The sequence below is a fragment of the Perognathus longimembris genome, chromosome 15, assembly GCF_023159225.1.
Source record: "Perognathus longimembris pacificus isolate PPM17 chromosome 15, ASM2315922v1, whole genome shotgun sequence".
Classification (NCBI taxonomy): Eukaryota; Metazoa; Chordata; class Mammalia; order Rodentia; family Heteromyidae; genus Perognathus; species Perognathus longimembris.
In genome coordinates, this window is record NC_063175.1 from 15,918,302 (window position 1) to 15,935,976 (window position 17,675).

Here is a 17,675-nt window from a genome sequence, read left to right on the forward strand (position 1 = left end):
GAAAGAAAAGAGTTCATTTGTGTATGCATTGTGTGGTAGAAGCCAATGGAAATTAACCCAAAGGAACCATTTGGAGTCGTATGGACTAGGGTATGATTCACGTAGCAGAGCTCATGCCAAACTAGTACAAAACCCTAAGTTCAAACCCCAGTACCATCAGTAGGAGTGGAGGTTTGGAATTGGAAGCATACATATAATCCTACCAAAGGGGAGTAGGTTTATAGAAAAATGACAAGATAGAAGATAAGATATCTTGTGTTCTAGGACAGTATCATATATTACTCTGTAATGTCATAATGCAATAGTTGAAGTTGGGTAATTTGTGAAGAAACATGTCTCATTTGAATCATAGTTCCAAATGTTCAAGAATATAGCACCTATGGCTTGAATTGATTCTGGTCAGGGCCTCATGATACTCCTAACAATTGTAGTATAGCAGAAAGAAAGCAGGGACATTGGACAGTAAGGTTTCTGACTCACTTTCAGGGTTACTAATCTAGGGCCTTAACTCGCTCCTCCTAGACCTTATCAGATACCCATAGAAGTAGATACTTCAGAAAGACATGTCAATAAGTATGTGAAAAGCCACAAAAGTGGGAAAATAAGTTTATTAGTCATGTATCAAGAACGCATGGAGAGGGGGCTGGGGATATGGTCTAGTGGCAAGAGTGCTTGCCTTGTATACATGAGGCCCTGGGTTCAATTCCCCAGCACCACATATACAGAAAATGGCCAGAAGTGGCACTGTGGCTCAAGTGGCAGAGTGCTAGCCTTGAGCAAAAAGAAGCCAGAGACAGTGCTCAGGCCCTGAGTCCAAGCCCCAGGACTGGAGAAAAAAAAAAAGAACACATGGAGAGGCTGGGAATGTGGCCTAGTAGTAGAGTGCTTGCCCCGCATACATGAAGCCCTGGTTTCAAATCCTCAGCACCACATATATAGAAAAAGCCAGTAGTGGTGCTCTGCCTCCAATGGTAGAGTGCCGGTCTTGAGCAAAAAGGAGCCAGGGACAGTGCTCAGGCCATGATTTCAAGCCCCAGGACTGGCAAACCAACAAACAAGCAAACAAATAAAAATGCATGAAGAACACTTTATAATCACAATGAATTCTTTTCCCATGGTATTGCTATGTAGCCCTAAATTTGGTTCAACCCAAATGTGTGTGTCTGTGTGACTGTTTGTGTTTGGGTGTGGGCATGCCTCATGGTCTTGGTAGGCTTCTTGCCCACAACTGGTACTCTACCATCCATCACACACTTCTAAGTCACTTTTTCACTAGTTAGTTAAGAGATGGGATCTTAGAGACATTTCTGCCTAGGCTGGCTTCCAACCACGATCCCCTCATCTCAGTTTCCAGAGGAAAGCTATCACCAAAACTGAAGTATTCACTATATAAATAAATGAAACACTTGAGAAATACTGAGGTGGAGATGGGGATGTCAGAATGCTTGGGCTGTCTGAGGTGGTTCTTGCTTGCATTCCCAGTTGCTTGGGAAGAGGAGACCGAGAGAACCATAGTTTGAAGCCAGTGGGTGCTATTTGTGAGGCCCTGTCACACTGAAGAGCTGTGCAACGTGGCATAAACATGTGATTTCGGCTATAGAAATGGGTGAAGGACCCGTAAACTTAGTCAATCAAAATGATACCTTATTTGGAAAATAAAGCAAAAAGGAGTCAAGTATAGCTCAAGTTTCTGCCTGCCTCATAAACTTGAGGCCCTGAATTCAAATGTTATTATCTACCAAATGTATAGATCTTTGGATTTACAATATGTTTCTAATTGATATGTAAAGGTGACTGATAGAAAATTTTTGTGTGAATTTTAAAGAAAATAGTGGTGTTGTAAGATGGCATTCATTATTAGGATTCTAGGAACCATGACTTTCTAGGATCTCTTCAAACAATATTACTTTTATTCTCATTCTAAAGGACATACAGGGCTGGGAAGGTAGATTAGTGGTGGAGTACTTGCCTAGCATGTATAAAGCCCTGAGTTTGATTTCTTAGTACCACAGAAAAAGCTAGAAATGGTACTGTGGCTCAAGTTGTAGAATGCTAGTCTTGAGTAAAAGAATCTCAGGAATGGTGCACAGCCACTGAGTTCAAGAAATTATTCTATGTGCTACTGAGGACTTCCAACAGAAAGTATGGTGTTGCCCCATTTGTAAGGAAATGGAAAACTTTGGAAAAATCATATTGAGTGAAGTGAGTGAGCCAGACCAAATTAAAAAAAACATAGACTCCATGTTTTCCTCATTTGTAATAATTAGTATATGTTTAGGATAGTCCAAGAACAGGACACAAATAGCTCAATAGCTATGTAAATATGATCATATAAGATGATGCTAAGCAAAATGAACTGCAAGATTTGGGAACAAGAGGTTTTTGGTTGTTGTTGTTGTTTTTAATGTACTGTGTGAAGTTCTTTCTTTTTTTCTTTCAATTTTTGTCTCTGGTTTATCCCCTGTTGTCACTGTTTTCTATTTTGGTATCCTGTGTCTTATATTGACATTTATCTGAATTTGGAAAGGGAAGGGGAACAACAAAATGGTGAGACAAAGGTCAAAGGATGAACCACCTCAACAGCATAAACACGAGACAATGCTTTGGAAATGAATTTTATAATTGGGGCAGGTGGCTGGAGGGGGGAAAGTGGGAGCAAAATGATAGAGGTGGTAACAAAGTTCAACAAGAAATGTACTCATTACTTTACATATATAATTATAACCCCTCTCTACATCACCTTGACAATACAATTAAATTTTTTAAAAAATGAAAGAGAAAATATTCTATTTTCTTCTAAAATATTTTGTAAATTTAAGGTACAGTCTCAGGGAACAAACATGTAATGTGATCATGTATTTCAGAAATCCAAAACAAACTCTACCCTGAATTTTATCTACATTGATAGGGAATGAATTATGAGTTAGTGAAATATAGGAATATATGACATTTCTCAATTTTTCTGGTTTTGTGAATATTTTCTTTTCTTTATTTTGTCACTCCTGGGTTGTGAACTCAGTACATTACAATCTTACTTAGATTTTCCACTCAAGGCGTATGCTCTACCATTTGAGCCACACCTCCATTTCCAGCATTTTACTAGTTAAATGCCTCTCTAATTGGTCTCCCCAGTCTGGCTTTGGACCAGGATTCTTAGATCTCAGCCTCCTTAGTTGCTAGGATTGCAATCATTATTAGCATCCAAATAAATAATATAAATGCCATTATATTCAGTGTGAGGAAACCTAGCAATATAAATGAGTATAATATCCTTATATATTAATTTAGATGCTACAAACGTATACTCTTCAGCATTAACAGTTTGAGAAATTTTGTACTGTATTTTCTTTCTCACTATAGCAAATGAGCTATAGTTTTAACAAGTTTGGATAAGAAATGTATGTACTGCCTTACGTGTGAAACTGTAACCCCTCGGTAAATCACTCTGACAATAAATAAATGAAAAAGAAAGAATTATACCCAATGGTTGAAATGAATAGTTGTTTTTCTCTCTTTTTGATGGCAGATACTTCATTGGAGATCAATAGCATTCAATAGTCTATAAACTTGATTTGCTTTCTTTAGGCAACATTTTGAAGTATAGATAGAGATACTTTTGACAGATTTCTGCTCCCTCTAGATTCAACAAGGACTTAGCCTATTTTCTCCATGCTCCAAGCTATCAATATTAAGCTCTGGGAACCAAATGAAATTGACTTCCAAGAATATTATTTATAGTATGCTCAATGGTTTGGAACAGCAAATTTAATTAACCTCCAATATTAAATATGGTTCTTCAGTGATAAATACACTGCTTACCTAATATTCTGATTTTTGAATGTTAGGAAATTTAATAGCTCTCCTAAATTATGCAACTATATAAACTCAGTTGTTTGCTGATTATTCATAAAAGCAGAGAACACGAAACTATTCTTTTGTTGTATTCTTAGTGAATACTCAAAATGCATTTTTTATTTATTAAAAACTCTAGCTTCAGTCTCAAGCTTTAGTAGAAAATATTCAATTCTCTTAATTCTCTTAATGGTGAAATCATATGTCCATTTTCGTTTGTATAATTGGTGGTTAAATTCCATGTTAGGAGACTTTAATGGCACCTTTACTTGTTCCTTTCTAGAATATATACATACATACATATGTGTATACGTGTGTGTGTGTGTATGTGTGTGTGTGTGTTTATGTATGTGTTCCAGGACTGGGACAAACTCAGGGCTTTGGGATCTTGCTTGGCTTTTTTACTTGAGGCTGGCACTGTGCTATTTGAATCACAGTTCAACTTTCAGTAGAGATAACAGTTTCACTAACTTTTCTCACCAGGCTGGCTTTGAACCACAGTCCTCAGATCTAAGCTTCCTGAGTAGCTCTTAATTATAAATGCATTGTGAGCCACCAGCATCCAGCTTCTGTTTCGTTTAATGGGGATATTATTTTCAAAATTCATCTATGAATTCTTACAATAAACACTGTAACATCTCAGAAGTGTAAAATGCTAAGCTGGAATATGGCCTAGTGGTAGAGTGATTGCCTCATATACATGAAGCCCTGGGTTTGATTCCTCAGCACCACATATATAGAAAAGGCCAGCAGTGGTGCTGTGACTCAAATGGTTGAGTACTAGCCTTGAGCAAAAAGAAGCCAGGGACAGCGCTCAGACCCTGAGTCCAAGGCCCAGGACTGGAAAATAAATAAATAAATAATAAAAAAGAAGTGTAAAATGCCCTACATGCTTTGACTAATTTTAGTAAGACAGCATAAAGCATCTTCAAATGTGGTTCCATTAAGACTCTCATGGCCTGGTTGGTAGCTTAAATCTGCCTCCTCCCTCATAGCTATGTAGCTTGAGGCCTGTTAAATAATCTTTCTGTTCAATTTCCTTTAATCCAATTATAAAAATAATCTCTATGATTACTATGAAGATTAAATCAAGAGAATATTTGTAAAATTGTTACCAAAATACCTATGATTAGATATGTTCTTACTGAATGTTAGTTATTATTAGCAAAACAGTGAGATTTAGCTATATATTAGAATTTGTCAATACTGCTCATCCTGGAGCAAGGCTGGTTGCAGAAGGAATGCAAAAACTTGGAAGCATTCTTTTAGAATTTAGTTACTGTATTGCTAATTTTTCTGTTAATTTTTTTAAAAATAAGCTTTTGCTATATTAAAGGTATGCCATAGGGGCTGGGGATATGGCCGAGTGGCAAAGAGTGCTTGCCTCGTATATCTGAAGCCCTGGGTTCAATTCCCCAGCACCACATATATAGAAAATAGCCAGAAGTGGAACTGTGGCTCAAGTGGCAGAGTGCTAGCCTTGAGCAAAAAGAAGCCAGGGACAGTACTCAGGCCCGAGTCCAAGCCCAGGACTGGCAAAAATAAATAAATAAACAAACAAACAAACAAACAAACAAATAAATAAATAAATATAGAGGTATGCCATAAACATGTGTCATTTAACTGAATTAAACATTAACAGAACAATCAAGGACACAGGAGACAAGATTAGTATTAAAAATGATCTTAACAACACAGATTGTTGTTAAGATACAAAATTGAGGAGGGGAAAGAGGAGAAAAGAAGGGAAGTGGAGTGTAGGAGAAGGGAGGGGAGGAGAGGAGATTGAAGGGAAGGGAAAAAAAGGAGGGGAAGGGAAGAGGGGAGAAAGCAAGGCTAGGAAGGGAGAAGAGGAGAGCGGAGGGGTGGGGAGAGGAGAGGGAAGAGAAGAGAAGCAAGGAAAGAGAAGAAGATGAGCAGAGGCAGAAGAGGAGGGAGAAGAACATGTTGGTGGTCAGATTGTCTATGGGATGGAAAGACAAATGAAAGGTGAAGGAAAAGGAGGAGGGAGTAGAAGAGCAAAGAGGAAGAAGAAAGAATGTCAGAAAAAGAGAAGGAGGCAGTAGAAAATGAAGAGAGGGATAATGGAGAAAAGGAAAAAGAAATAATAAAGATGTTGGGAATTTGGAAAGTAGCTTATGTGGCAAATAGGTCGTGTTTTTACTTTAAGCAAATGGCATATAATTAAATTCTCAGTGGATTAGAAAACATAAGAGAAAATGCAACTGGATTGTCAGTGAAGAATACTATTTCTCAAAGCATGCAAGGTAGAACTGATTATTTTTTCTTTCCTTACCTAAGCTTGGCAGTTTTTAGAAGTTCGTTTCTCTTAGGTTTCATTTTAGCATTGTAAATTGGGGGAAAAAATTTGGAAACTTTTTAACATTTACTTTCATTGAAGTTTGTGAGATATTCATATTCATTCTACTATCTTTTTATATTTTTCCATAATAATTGAAAGTTTCCCACACTTTCTCTTTGTGTGTCATCTGGAAAAATTCAATTAATGTTTTTATTTCAGTTATCCTAGTTCCTTTTATTCAACTTCATGTTCTCTTCTATTTGATATAGAAGCTATCCATTATGCCTGTGAGCATTGCATTTATATTTTAATTTAGTATTTCTTTGATTCTAATCATCTCCCTTTTAAAAGTTGAGCATTTCTGCTTCATGACTTTTTTCTATTTTACTTAGCTTTTATTTTCCCACAGTTTTGTATACACAGATTTTTAAACATTAAGTGTGATAAATTATTTTCCTCACTATGTGTATTCACTTGATTTCTTCCTCTTAAGTTAACTAATATTTTCACTGAAATGTTTTACAATATTTATTACATCAAATAAATTCCATAGATGTCAAAATTTCAACAATGCTTTGAATATTTTAACATAGTTCATGAATATATGTATTATGGTTCTCATGTTCAGAGATACAGCTCCTAGCTCTAGGGACACTCTTCCCCTCATTTCCTTAGTTAGTGTTTGTCTTCTTTAAGCAAAGAAGTAGGAAACTATAATATTGCGGTTGGCTTAGGATTTCAAGAACTATAGGCAGAGACATCTGACTCAGAGACAGTGAAAATATCTATTTCTTTATTGTTGTAGGAATAAACATAAGAATGGGAAGAGGAAAGAGTTCCACTGGTAATTAGAGGTGGAATTTTAGCTAGTGATATGAATAATCTTGCTTACTTGAAAATGGGACACAGCACTATTGAAACTATTTTGTAAGAAAGAAAAATATTTATTGATTACTTCTAAGTCTTCAGTACTATAGATGACTTATTTTATGTTTTCTAGTACAATAATATGGATGTAGTTATCTGTAGTTAAGTGACTTATTAGTTACCATGCCTTACAATGTATTATAGACATATTTTTAGCATTTCTGAGTATTACGGGTTTTATAAAACTAATATTATTTAAAATAGCAACAGAAAGACATAGCTCAAGTCAGAGTTTTTAGTTGTATGGTCTAAATTTATGAGAACTAATTACTACAGATTATGAGAAATAGAAGACAATGCTTTATTGTGCTCTACCAAGAGGAGAAATCTGAATTGTTCCTGAAATGAGTTTTGGATTTACATTGACTAATTAGAAAATGGTGTTCATTATGGATGTTTGAAAATGGAAGGCATAAATATCTCCTATGTAACTAAAGATTTCAGCATCAGTTGACATTATATTTTATAGTTGAAGGGCTCTGGAAAGATCACTCTTTGTTTGTGAGAACTTTGACTATTCGTCTGGAAGTGAAATTTATCTTGTAGGTAATAGGAAATGGCTAAACATTTGAGCAGGAACATGACATGATAGAAAGGTCATTTCAGGAATACTGAGCTATGAGAGTATGAAAAATGAATTGCAAGATGGAAAAAGAATGCTCTTGAAGGATTAAGAATTCAACTTGAAGAGAAATAACAAAAGGCCATCTTATAAAATGAGGAATTAACATTCTGGCATGCAGAGATAAGATATGAAAGTAGAAAGCAGATTAGTAAAATGAAGATATTAATAATCTACCCTAATGAGCAAAGAGAAAATCATTCATTTTCCTAGGAAAAAGAGAATAATAAGCCTGTTGGTGGTGCCAGTAAATAGAATCTTGTGATTTCATGCAAAATATTGTAATCTCTCTTCAAAATAGTATTCTGTAAATTAATAAAAATATCTATACATTAATAATACATCAACAGATTAATGTCTTGTGAAGCAACATGCTGTTGTCTCACACCTGTAATCCAAGCTACTCAGGAGGCTATGATCTGAGGGTAGCAGTTCAAAGGCAGCTAAGATGGGAAATACCATGAGACTACCTCTAATTAGCCAGCATAAAGCTGGAAGTGCAGGTGTGACTAAGCGAAGAGTGCCAGCCTTGAGAAAAGAAGGTAAGGGGCAGGGTAAGCTCACCTACCCGTACAATGAGAATATAAATGCACACAAACCCCCACACACATATATTTACATATATATGTATACTCCTTGTGTGTGTATATATATATATATAACACAGAAAGCTATAATATAGTATATTTAATAAAATAGATAATATATTATAAATAATTAATAAAATCATGTAAAATTTTATGTTATCTCCTCATATACATATAAATAAGAAATATAAAATATGCTATATATAAATATAGAATAAATAATACTTATTCTATATTCATAATAATATATAATATGGTTATACTGTTTGTTATATTTATGTATTATGTATGGTGATATATTATACATATCATTAAGTATAACTTACATAAAATTACTGTATTATTCAAATTCTATATTTGGAAAAGTTATAAAAATTCCATGTAAAATATTTTATCTTCCAAGAGGTCCCTACTTCATCTATAATTGATTTCTATTCAATCATCTTTTAAATAGTATGGGACTTCAAAATAGTACATATCATAGTTTTCTACAGTTTAATGAGAAAAATATATTTTGAAAATATACCATTTTCATTTAAATTAAACCAATTATGATTCCTGGAGATTTTGTCTAAGATACTGCGATTGTATTATAATAGGCCCCTGAATATCTAAAGCCACTGAGAAAATATAATAAAGCCACTGACAATCAAACTTAGATGTAATTCAGGAATATTCCCCTTCTGCTCATGACTCTTTCATTTATTGAGTCCTGCGATTATAAAATCGCTGTCCAATTTTTTTTTGTTTTGTGTTTGTTTACTCTTTCAGATGTATTTCACATTTCCCTTTTGTACATAAGCTTTCTTGATTAGCCATAATATGCTAAGATCTATGATACTCAGCACACATACTAATCCCGTAAGTGAACTTTCAGAATATACCCTGTCATTATTACAAAATTTTATTGTTGAAAATTGTTCTTGTTGAAAATAGTGAATGTTTTAAGTACAGACCTGAAGTAAAGACCTGAAGATGGTGAGAGAAATAAAAGAGTTCAAACAAGGAGCGTATTTTTTAGCATCTCCAAGCTGGGGTCTTCCCCCCCCCCCTTCTGTTATTTTTCATTTTAGGAAAAGTTGAAGTGAAACTCCATTTTGGATAAGGATCAAAATGGTCAGTGTTTATATTCTGGGAGAAATTAGCTCCAAGTGCATGGATCTATAATAAATTAGCAACGGCCAATTTTCTGAAAGCCAGGAACTTCACTTGTGTGAAAACTATTGCTTCTTGGGAGAACTTCACGATTAAAAACATGGGTCTGAGCACATAAAACCTTCCTCCAATTCCTCAGAAGGCTAAATATAGAACTCCCCTATGACCCAGCAGCCCCACTTTTGGGTATCTATCCAAAAGACCACAAACAAAATCACAGTAATGCCACCAGCACAACAATGTTCATCGCAGCACAATTTGTCATAGCGAGAATCTGGAACCAACCCAGATGCCCCTCAGTAGACGAATGGATCAGGAAAATGTGGTACATATACACAATGGAATTTTATACCTCTATCAGAAAGAATGACATTGTCCCATTTGTAAGGAAATGGTAGGACTTGGAAAAAATTATACTAAGTGAAGTGAGCCAGACCCAAAGAAACATGGACTCTATGGTCTCCCTTATTGGGAATAATTAGTACAGGTTTAGGCTAGTCATAGCAGAGCATCACAAGAGCCCAATAGCTATACCCTTATGAACACATAAGATGATGCTAAGTGAAATGAACTCCATGTTATGGAAACGATTGTTATATCACAGTTGTAACTACTTTCAATGTCCCATCTGTATCTGTAGCTTCTATTATTGATGATGTTCTTGTATCACCTTCCTGTGGTTGTACCTACACTATCTCTGTAATCTTATCTGAGTATATTGGAAACCGTGTATACTGGTATTGGAAGTAGGAAATTGAAAGGGAATACCAAATTTGAGAGACACAGGGTAAAAAAAAGACAAATAACTACAAAAGCAATACTTGCAAAACTGTTTGGTGTAAGTGAACTGAACACCTGGGGGGGGGGAGAGAAAGGGGGAGGAGGGAGGGCGGTATGAGGGACAAGGTAACAAACAGTACAAAAAATGTATCCAATGCCTAACGTATGAAACTGTAACCTCTCTGTACATCAGTTTGATAATGAAAATTTGAAAAAAAAAAAAAAAAAACCTTCCTCCATGCAGTACATACAGAATATTGGCTAGTGGGTTCACTACCACTCTTCTCCAAGAAAACATAATCATCCTAGAAAAGACCTTTAGCTAGACTTCCATCATTATTAATAACATATCAGGCATTGGAGAACAGGAGTGTCCTGATCATCTCCACACTCAGCTGTAACCCATGGAGCAATGTCTGTCAAGAAAATTTGCTGAGGGAGGGAGAAAGATGGCGCCGAAAGAATAGGGAGGCACCCCGACTCGCACCAACTGAATAGCGAGCTGGGAACTCCAACACCCAACACCCCATCAAGAACCCAGCAAAAACAGCATCCAGAAGCAGTGGAGAAACGCAGGAAAACAAAAAGGAGCAAAAAAGAAGAACCAAAAACCTACACGGAGCCGGAGATTCACCGGGGCACCTCCCCCCACCAGCCGACCCTGGCCCAAACAGGGCCAGGCTGGGAAAGGGGACCCAGCGATTGGCAGACAGGCTGCCAGGAGCGCAGAATTCATATAGCGGGAGACCCCACGGACACAAGGCAGGGTGCGGACCAAGACACACACCGGCAGCGACGAGAAGGTCGGGTCCACACCGGGTTCGGACAAGGGAACCCAGCGCGGCAGAAAGAGGGAATGGGGAAGCCACCACGACACTTCGCCAACCCCTGAAGGGCCAACGGCTGAGCGGGACACACACACAAAGCAGCAAAAGTGAGTCCCCCATAATCCCTTCCCCCAACGGGAGACCCAAGCCCGAAAAGAAGCTAGATCTCCCTCGGTCCCCCTCCCCACTCCCGAGGGAACAAAGAACCCCCAAATCAGGCGGGAAGCTCCCATCAGGCGCTGGGAAGCCAGTTTAGCAGGGGAAGGGCGGAACAGCCCCCAGCCCCCACAGGTTCCTGAACTGGCAGAACCGGCCCCATCCCCTTCCCAACAGGGGCCGGGGGACGGCCGGCAGGGCAAGCCCCACCCGAGGTGCCTGGACCTCGCACACTCTTACAACTAAAATCACAGGCGCTGGTGGGCAATACCAGCCCAGCAGGGTCACCTGAGCCTGATCACGTCCCCCCCACCCCTCGCAGCGGAGGCGAGGTCTGAGCGTGCCAAACCACACCTGGACAGTGGATCCCACTGGGCCCCACACATACCGCCCCCCCCCAACAGACTCGCAGGAGGGCACAAGCACAACCCAACAACCCAGGACTTGCTCTGGGAGGCATATCCCGCTGAAGTGCCTGTTGCAGTGGATGCACAGTGCACAGGAGGGCGGGGCCCCCGGCAATAGCGCCCGCTCTGGTAGGCATACCCTGCACTGGTGGGCGGGGCCACAGCGGCAAGCACCTGCTGCCGTAGATACTACTACACAGGAGGGAGGAAAGAGCTACAAATCAAACCTGAGAAGCCACCCAGATTTCCAGATGCGCAAATCACAAAGAAACATAACTCAGTTCATCAAAGGACAAGCCAACTCGCCAGCTCCAAAAAGCAGCATGACTGAAGAGGGGATGGAGACTAAAAAAGCAAATGAGGCCATGTTAACAGGAATGATCAAAAGCGTCAGAAATGAAATCAGAAAACAATTCCAGGAGTTTAGAGCAGAAATCTGGAAGGACACCCAGGAAGCCAAGAAAGAAATGGAAGCAAAAATGGATACATTGCAAGCCTCGTTTAAAGAAATGGAAGCAAAAATGGATACAATGCAAGCCGCCTTTAAAGAAAATCTCCACATCCTGAGAATTGAAATGCATGAAAAAATAGATTTAAAATACAACTCTTTAAAGGAAGAAATTTCCACGATCAGAGCTGATATGACAACCATGAATAGCTCTCTGACATCCATAAACTCCGCAATTGAAACCATAACACAAAGAGTGGACCATATAGAATCCAGAATCTCTCGCCTGGACGATGAAGCAGCTGACAACAACCAGAAAATGACCACACTCCAAGAAAAGGTGAAGCTTCAGGGAAGATTAATCCAGGAACTAATGGACAAAAACAAGAGATATAATCTGCGCATAATTGGAATAGAAGAAGGAGCCGAATATCAGAACAGAGGGCTTAATCATGTTCTCAATAATGTTATTGCAGAAAACTTCCCCAATCTCACAGGGGACCCCATCCAGGTAACCGAAGCCTATAGGACACCTGGCAGGCCAGACCCCAGGAAAACCACCCCAAGGCACATAATATTCAAGACTACAGACCTCAAGATTAAAGAGCAAATTCTGAATTCAGCCAAAGCGAAGAAGGAAACTTTTTTCAATGGGAAGAGGATTCGAATAACATCCGACTTATCCACACAAACTTACCAAGCTCAAAGTGAGTGGAAGAACACTATCCAAGTACTCCAGAATAACAATTTACAACCTCGGATCAAATATCCAGCGAAATTGGAGTTCACATTCGAAGGGAGAACCAGATCTTTCCACACCAAAGAGGAGCTAAAGGAGTATGTGAATAAAAAACCAGCCCTACAGCGAATATTAAGAGGGGAACCCCACCCAACAGAGATCGTAAAAGACACACAGACAGAATCAGAAAGAAACTTCAATAGCCAAAGTCCAGCAGAAAGACCAGCTCACTAAAGACAAGAAGAAAAAAAAAGAGGAAAAAACAGCCCAACAAGAAAATGGAAGGAGAAAAAACACCCTTATCCTTGATCTCTTTAAATATAAATGGCTTAAACTCCCCGATTAAGAGGAGCAGACTGGCAGAATGGATTCGCAAACAAAAAGTTGACATCTGCTGTCTACAAGAGACCCACCTTACAGCAAGGGACAAAAACAGGCTTCAAATGAAAGGATGGAGCAAGATCGACCAAGCAAATGAACCCACCAAAATGGCAGGTGTAGCCATTCTGATCTCAGACAAGATGGACCTCTCTTTAAAGTCCACTCAAAAAGACAAAGAAGGACACTACATATTAATACAAGGAAAAATCCAGAATCAAGACATCACGGTGATAAATGTATACTCACCAAACAAAAGAGGCCCGACATATGTCAAGCAAATTCTCACAGAATTACAGAGCAAGATAGACACAAACACAATCATAGTGGGTGACTTTAATACTCCTCTCTCTCCAAGAGACAGATCCAACACTCAGAGGATTAGTAAGGGAGCTGAGGACCTAAATAACACCATTTCCCAAATGGATCTAACAGACCTATATAGAACCTTTCACCCTACAGAGACCCAATACACCTTCTTTTCAGCAGCCCATGGATCATATTCCAAAATAGACCACATCATAGCCCACACAAAGAACCTCAGCAATTACAAAAGTATTGACGTCATCCCATGTATTATATCTGATCACAGTGGATTAAAGGTAAACCTCAACAACAAAGGAAACCACAGACACTATACACACTCTTGGAGGCTAAACCCCATGCTGCTATCCAACACTTAGGCCACAGACCAAATTAAAGATGAAATCAACAAATTCATAAGCCACAATGACAAAGAAAACACATCACAAAGAAACCTATGGGACACAGCTAAGGCAGTACTGAGGGGCAAGATCATTGCACTCAGCACCCACATTAAAAGAATGGAAGCAGCGCAGGTGAATACCCTCAGGATGAAACTAAAACAACTGGAGAAACAAGAAATGACAGAATCTAAAACGACTAGGAGGGGAGAGATCACAAAGATTAAAGAAGAGATAAATCTGATTGAAAATAGAAAGACCATTCAACAAATAAATAAGACTAAAAGCTGGTTCTTTGAGAAAATAAACAAAATTGACAGACCCCTTGCAAGACTTGCAAAAAAAAGAAGAGAAGAGACTCATATTTGTAAAATCAGGGACTCCACAGGAAAAATTACAACAAGTACACACGATATTCAAACAATCATAAGGAGCGATTTCCAAAACCTCTACTCAGCAAAAAACAATAATTTTACAGAAATGGATCAATTCTTAGAGAAGTACAAACTGCCCAAACTGAACCAAGAAGAAATAAATCAACTAAATAAACCAATAACTTACGGTGAGATACAGGAGGTAATCAAGAACCTCCCTACTAAGAAAAGCCCAGGCCCAGATGGATTCACCAACGAATTCTACAAAACCTTTAGTGAGGAGCTAATTCCAATACTCCTCAAACTCTTCCGCGAAATAGAAACAGAGGGAGAAATCCCAAACTCATTCTATGAAGCTAATATCATACTCATTCCCAAACCAGGCAAAGATCCAACAAAAAAAGAGAACTACAGACCAATATCACTAATGAACACAGATACAAAGCTCCTCAATAAAATATTAGCTAATAGGATCCAGAAACTGATCAAGAAAATTATACATCATGACCAAGTAGGCTTCATCCCTCAGTCACAAGGATGGTTCAACATCCATAAATCAATCAACGTAATTCACCACATAAACAGAACTAAAATCAAGAATCACATTGTTATCTCAGTCGATGCCCAAAAAGCCTTTGACAAAATACAACATCCATACCCATTAAAAGCTTTGGAGAGAACAGGAATAGATGGAACATTCCTCAAAACAATAAAAGCCATATACAACAGACCAACTGCTAACATCATATTAAATGGAGAGAAACTTAAATCATTCCCCCTAAACTCAGGAACAAGACAAGGATGCCCACTCTCCCCACTTCTGTTCAACATAGTGCTGGAATCCCTAGCCATAGCAATAAGGCAAGAGGAGGACATCAAAGGGATCCACATCGGCAAGGAAGAAATCAAGTTATCCCTATTCGCAGACGACATGATCTTATATCTGATGGACCCAAAAAACGCAGTACCCAAACTCCTACACCTAATAAACCAATTTGGCAAAGTAGCAGGATACAAAATCAACCCACAAAAGTCAGCAGCTTTTCTGTACACCAGCAATAGTCAAACAGAAAAGGAAATTATGGAAACAATTCCCTTTACAGTAGCCAAAAAAAAAATAAAGTACCTAGGGATCAACTTAACCAAGGACGTGACGGACCTATTCAATGAAAACTACAAAAATCTAATAAGGGAAATCAAAGAAGACACAAGGAGATGGAAAGACCTCCCATGCTCATGGGTAGGCAGAATCAATATAGTGAAAATGGCCATATTGCCCAAATTGTTATACAAATTCAATGCAATACCTATCAAAATCCCAGCCACATTCTTCACTGAAATAGAGAAACCAATCCATAAATTCATATGGAACAGCAAAAAACCTAGAATAGCCAAAGCAATTCTAGGCAAAAAAAATTGTGCAGGAGGTATCACCATACCAGACTTCAAGCTCTACTACAAGGCCATCATAACAAAAACAGAATGGTATTGGTATAAAAACAGATCGGAAGACCAGTGGATTAGAATTGAAGACCCAGAAATAAAACCGCACTCTTACAGCCAACTGATATTCGACAAAGGAGCTAAAGACATACAATGGAATAAACATAGCCTCTTCAACTACTGGTGCTGGGAAAACTGGGCAGCCATATGCAGAAAACTCAAAGTAGACCCAAGCCTATCACCATGCACCAAGATCAACTCAAAATGGATCAAGGACCTCAATATCAGACCTGAATCCTTGAAACTACTGAAGGACAGAGTAGGAAAGACACTAGAACTTATAGGCACAGGAAGGAACTTCCTGAATAGAGTCCCAGGGGCACAACAGATAGGGGAAAGACTCAACAAATGGGACTACTACAAATTAAAAAGTTTCTGCACAGCTAAGGTCATAGCCACCAAAATAGAAAGACAGCCAACGATATGGGAAAGGATATTTACCAGCACAGCAACAGACAAAGGCCTGATATCTGTCATCTACAGAGAACTCAAAAAACTAAGCCCCTCCAAGCCCAATAAACCTATTAGGAAATGGGCAAAAGAGCTAAAGAGAGACTTCACAAGAGCAGATATAAAAATGGCAAAGAAACACATGAGGAAATGCTCAACATCCCTGCTAGTAAAGGAAATGCAAATAAAAACAACCCTGAGATACCACCTCACCCCAGTTAGAATGGTCTATACTCTGAACTCAGGAAACAACAAATGCTGGAGGGGCTGTGGGGAAAGAGGAACCCTTCTCCATTGTTGGTGGGAGTGCAAATTAGTACAACCACTTTGGAGAACAGTATGGAGGTTTCTCACAAAGCTCAATATAGACCTACCCTATGACCCAGCCATACCACTCCTAGGCATCTATCCTAAACAGCAAAACCCAAGATATCAAAAAGACATTTGTACTTCCATGTTTATCGCGGCACAATTCACAATAGCTAAAATATGGAAACAACCCAGATGCCCCTCCACAGACGAATGAATCCAAAAAATATGGTACTTATACACAATGGAATACTACATAGCGATTAGGAATGGTGAAATACTGTTATTCTCAGGGAAATGGTCAGAACTCGAACAAATAATGTTGAGTGAGACAAGCCTAGAACACAGAAAACAAAGGGGCATGATCTCCCTGATATATGACTGTTAACAAAGGGAGACGGAGAGACAGTAGAGACCAAGTCTGTGAACACTGTATATGTGCTTGATACATTGTATATTGCATATGGGTCTACCTGACCTAGACAAGGGATGAAAAAACAGGTTGTAAGATATCACAAGAAATGTACACACTGCCCTACTATGTAACTGCACCCTCTTTGCACAACACCTTGTAAAAAAAATTATGTTCAATTAATAATAAAAAAAGATTTAAAAAAAAAGAAAATTTGCTGAACTCTAGTGGTTCCTACCTACTGAGGCAGCTGAGATCTGAGGATTGTGGTTGGAAAAGCCAGCACAGGGACTAAAGACTATGTTTCTTTCTTTTTTTTTTTCCAAATTTTTATTATCAAACTGATGTACAGAGAGGTTACAGTTTCATACGTTAGGCATTGGATACATTTCTTGTACTGTTTGTTACCTTGTCCCTTATCCTTTCCCCCCCTGAGGTGTTCAGTTCACTTACACCAAACAGTTTTGCAAGTATTGCTTTTGTAGTTGTTTGTCTTTTTTTACCCTGTGTCTCTCAATTTTGGTATTCCCTTTCAATTTCCTAGTTCCAATACCAGTATTTCTTATCTCCTCCTAGTGGCAAAAATGCTTAAAGTAAAGCTGTGACACCAGTGGTCCCAGCACTGGCCTTGAGCAACAAATCTAAAATGTATGATCCAGACCCTGAGTTCAAGCCCCAGCACCAGGACAGTAAATAAATGAACAAAGAAATAATCTACTTTGCAATGTTTACTTCCCCATTTT